Source organism: Octopus bimaculoides, chromosome 8, assembly GCF_001194135.2.
Source record: "Octopus bimaculoides isolate UCB-OBI-ISO-001 chromosome 8, ASM119413v2, whole genome shotgun sequence".
Taxonomy (NCBI): domain Eukaryota; kingdom Metazoa; phylum Mollusca; class Cephalopoda; order Octopoda; family Octopodidae; genus Octopus; species Octopus bimaculoides.
This window is the reverse complement of record NC_068988.1, coordinates 57,743,092-57,748,602: the sequence shown is the minus strand read 5'-3', so window position 1 is coordinate 57,748,602 and position 5,511 is coordinate 57,743,092.

Sequence of the window (5,511 nt, the reverse complement as noted above, 5' to 3'; positions counted from 1 at the left end):
TATATATATATATGTAAATATATATATATATGTAAATATATATATATATATATGTGTGTATGTATCTATATATATATATGTGTGTGTATATATATATACATACGTATATACATATATATATATGTGTGTCTGTGTGTGTGTGCATATGTATGTATATATATGCATATATATACTCACAATATTAATTGTTGAACTGACTTAAAATGTATGAGATGAAATTTGTATATAGACTTACAACTATAGCTTTAACAAATATTTTTATAATGAAGCTGATAAAAACTGTTTTTGTTTAAAATATTTCAGATAGTTTATACATATTGTTTTATACTGTTATATCATATATAGAGTAAATATTGTGTTGAGTTATATAAACAATATATTATATTTATGCTATGTTACAAACGTTTAGTTTCTGTTATATTATTTGATATCCTGTTATACATACATACATTATGTTATATACATTACATTGTGTATATAATATATGTGTAGTATATGATTATATATAGTATATGTGTAGTATATTACATATCCTGTTAGACTTTATATATGTGCGTATATGTTTTCATACGTTTATGATGTGTGTGTGTATTATGTCATATGTGATATATAATATATAATATATGATATATATTATATCATTCTTGATAGATATACTGTGATAGAATTCCATAAACTTTGTATGTGGTTTACTTGTTATTATTGAAAAAGTTAGTCAAGTAATGAACTCCTGGTAGCTTACACATCAATCTTCAAAAACAAGGAATCGACATGTTTAGGAGGTTAACTTCACATCTGCATGCACACGCAAGACACACACACAAACGCCATACACACACTCACTCACACACACACATGCACACACATACACACACATGCACATGCTCTCACATATGCACACGTTCATATAGATATATACGCATGTACAAACATTCGTTAGTTGAAGACATTCTCTCATTCAACTAAATATATAAATATCCTTCATTCATTTCTGCCTGGGGCACAGATTCCTGTTGACACAGTAGTAGTAGTAGTAGTAGCAGCAGAAGCAGTAGTAATAGTAGTAATAGTAGTAGCAGCAGCTGTAGCAGCAGCTGTAGCAGCAGTGGTAGTAGTAGTAGTAGTAGTCATTTAAACCTAGGTCAGCCTGATATGGTAGGCACACACACCTTTGATCAAAAGCCAGTCCAGTCATGACCATATTGTCCTTTCTTCTGGAGTAGTCTATCTCAAAACATTATATCCATTTAGGATTTTCTGAAGAATAGATTCAAAAATTAACTAGAGTACGAAAAATGATAAATTTTTTGGTACGTGTATGTTTTAAGTATTGTACATTATGAATAAGCAATAAAATTTCTTTTTTTAATTGTCTTTTTGTGTGTGTGTGTGGGGGGGGGGGGTTGCTCCCCACCCCTTCATCTGTAATTTTTTCAGTTTTGACTTTTTCAAAATTTTTTTCAGGTTTATGTCACATGTTTTTAAAGAAATAATATTAGATATTTAAAACATAAATGTAGGAAAAATTTTCAAAAAACCCCCTCCAAAATAAAAGTCAAACTGAAAAATTATTGAATACTCTCCTCCCCAAAGTTTATAGCAGGTGTGGCGGTGTGGTTAAGTAACTTGCTTCCTAACCTCATGGTTTTGGATTCAGTCCCAGTGAGTGGCACCTAGGGCATGCATTTTCTGTGATAGCTCCCAGGTCAACCAAATGCCTTGTGAGTGGATCTGGCAAACAGAAACTGAAAGAAGCCCATTTTACACACATGCACATACATACATACATACTTATTGTTGATGGCATAAGAATTTAGGAACTTTTGACTTTTAAGAGAATATGAAACGAATCGTTTCTGGAATGGTGAATCTTGAAGCAGTCCAAGCTATAACGAATAGTGTGTAAATAATGGATAAAAAATCCTTTCGGTTAGTAAATGTTTAAGGCTGTATGTGAGTCTTGGGATGTGTATGTTTGTGTCTCTTTGTCTTGACAAAATGTATTAGTTGTAAACAATTGCCACTGTCATATAAGCAGGACCTTTTTCAAGACAATTAGGCAGGTTTGTTCAAATTGGGCCCTGTACCAAAAGAGGGCCCTATACACACACTCAGACATTAGTCAATATGATGAATTTTAGTATATCATTGTGGTTAATGGTGGAATCTCAGGCCTTCAATGCTTTTTGATTCGGACTGGCATGAAGCATACATGAAGCGTAAAACCCCAATCTTCAGTTTTTGTAGAGTAAAGGACCCCACTGATAATTCTCTAATTGGACCCTGCACTTCCTAGTGCCGACCCTGCATACAAGCAATGTCATTCCTTTCCAGTATTTTGTGAGGATATGTCTGACCAGGGGGAAAAAATTACCTTACTTCACAACAGGTGAGGCTTGGTGACAGGAAGAGCATCCAATCATAGAAAATCTGTTTCAATAAAATCTGACTCATGAAAAAGCACGGAAAAGTGGACATTAAAATGATGTTGATGATCATTATTATCATTATCGTTATTACCATCAGCACCACCACCAGCACCACCACTATGTGTGTGCGTGTGTGTGTGTGTGTGTGTGTGTGTGTGTGTGTGTGTGTGTGTCTATAAATGCATATAGGCTTTAAATTACCAATTTGGTCATCTAAAGCCTGAAAGAGATAGGCATCTGTTAGAGGTCTGCAAAAATTTACATTACATGGAACTGAATTAAGCTGTTTTAAAATGATTCATATAACTCTTACTAAATATGATGAGTGTCATTTTCTTTCATTTGTCCACTCATTCGTGTGTATATGTATGTGTATATATATATATATATATATATATGTATGTATCACAACTGCCTGATGAATGGGAAAGTAACTGTTTTTTTGTGACGTTTTTGCAGCTTTAACAATAAAGCAGATTACTCTACCTCCGGTATTCGAGTACTATTTTTTCCCACCTTGTTTCACATTTATGTGCTTACTCAGGTATATGTGTGTGTGTGTGTGTATTAATTGAAGTGTACAATATTATATATCTGAACAACCAATCTTACCGATTGGTTTCACACTAGGGGTTTAATGGAGTGTTAGGTAACAGTCTAATTATGTAACCCTTTGCTCTTCAGAGATAGCAGTTATGAAATATACATGCATGCATGCATACATACATACATACATACATACATACATACATGCATGCATACATACATATATGTTTATCTCTCTCTCTCTCTCTCTCTCTCTCTCTCTCTCTATATATATATATATATATATATATATATATATATATATATACACACACACACAAACACATGCACACACACATGCACCCACACCCACACACGCACACATATTCCAGATAATATCTGTTAAATCTGTTGCCACTCTTATCCTGTTGTTTCTCCTCCACTTATCCATTTTGTTAATCTTCAGCATTCTCCTTTCCATGGTCTCTTTGTGTTGATCTTAATTTCGTTTCAATGCTCTTGTTGGTAGTCCATGTTTCTCAGGCATACCATCATCAAAGGTAAACTGCAGTATCAGATTTCTTCTCCTAGGGAAAGTCTTTATCAAACAGCAAAGTCTTGTAGCATGAAAGATTATCTCTAGGTCAATCCCATCAATATCACAACATCTTTTGGTGTATTCCATTGCCTTTTTAAGACAAGAAAGATCTATAAATGGGTAGAAGCTGATAATATCAAATTGTGTAAATCTAGAATTCATTTTATTTGTAACCTTTTTAACCCAATCTATTAATATGTTGCTATTATTCGTCTGCTGTTGTAAATTGATCACTTTCCTAATTTTTATCATTAATCTTCTTTATAATCTTCTTACTAATTAATTCTACTTCTGTCTCTGCTGGGTTAATTAGTCTATATTTAGTGTTTTAATGTTAAAATCATCATTGTGATCCTTAATGGTAATGTAAGCTTCTTGTTTGGCCTGGTTATCTAATCTTATTTTCATAGTTATGTCTGTAGCCTTGGTACTAATATCATTATAATTCTACATTGTATCAATATTGATATTTCGTACTTGCTTATATTTGGAGAAGCCTATTTCAGACAGGTAACTACTTTCATTTGAGAATATGTGAGAGTTAGAGCTATTCATTACTTTTTTATATATTAATTCTCATTAAGTTCTGAATTTCATGTTAGTTGCAAAGTGTAACAGGTCAGCTTCGAAAATGTCAAAGTCGGTACTTTTGAGGAGCTAGCACTTGTTTTATATGTTATTGTGTTCTATAGATACAAGAGTATTTTTGATGTCAAAGAAGAAAGCCTTCCTTTGCGTCTGCTTAGTAACATGCTCCATTTTCTGTAATAATGTATTCTTTATAAATGATATGTATTTGATGGGGGGCGGGGTTCATGTATTTTTTTTTTTTACCTAATTATCAAAGGGCTAACATTCCAAACTGGCACTATAGGCCTTATTTATGAAGAGCACTCTACTGCACTTGAAATATTGCCAGTCATTCAGTTTTAGAACAATTATGACTGTGAATAATCCCATCATGTGATTGCTGGATAAAACAGTAAATTTATCATAAGTTATAACAAAATAATAAAAAGAGAACATACATCCATGGAGTAAATATATGCATTGATATGGTACAAAGTTTCAAAGCAAATCAATTACTGCCAGTTTCACTAACCTGGTTATAAGCTTAATTGGTAGTACTTACAGTATTTGGTAACTGATGAAACATCTCACCATATGCTGTTCAACACTCTCCTAGAATACTATTGCTTTTGTAATGCACAAAGCATATTTCTTGTGGGGCTGGGGCAAGGAAAGGAATAATTTAGTCATTTTAACATGTGCCACTGGCACATAAAAAACACCCAGCACACTTTGTTAAGTGGTTGGCATTAAGAAGGGCATCCAGCCATAGATACTATGCCACAACAGACAATTAGAGTCTGAACAGCTCCCTGCTAACCAGCTCCATGCCAAACTGTCCAACCCATGCCAGCATGGAAAGCAGATGTTGACCGATGATGATAGTGATGACGATGATGATGATTATTATTATTGTTGTTGTTGTTGTTGTTGTTGTTGTTGTTGTTGTTGTTGTTGTTGTTATTATTATTATTATTATTATTATTATTATTATTCAAGCAATACTTGGAGTGTAAGGTAGACAATAACTCATTTACAGTAGAGTTAATTTTAAATATGCTATATATATATATATATATATATATATATACACATACATGTATGTATATATATGTTAATGTTTGTTTTTATGTCCAGTGATATACATATATAAATGACACACACATGTATCACTGTCATCATTGTTTAACAGCTGTTTTCCATGCTGGCATGGGTTGGACGGTTTGACAGCAGCCAATGAGCCAGGGGACTGTGCCAAGCTCCAGTGCTTTCATACATACATACATACATACATACACACACACACACACACACACACACACACACACACACACACACACATAGATAGATATAGATATAGATAGATAGGTAGATATATGTATATATATA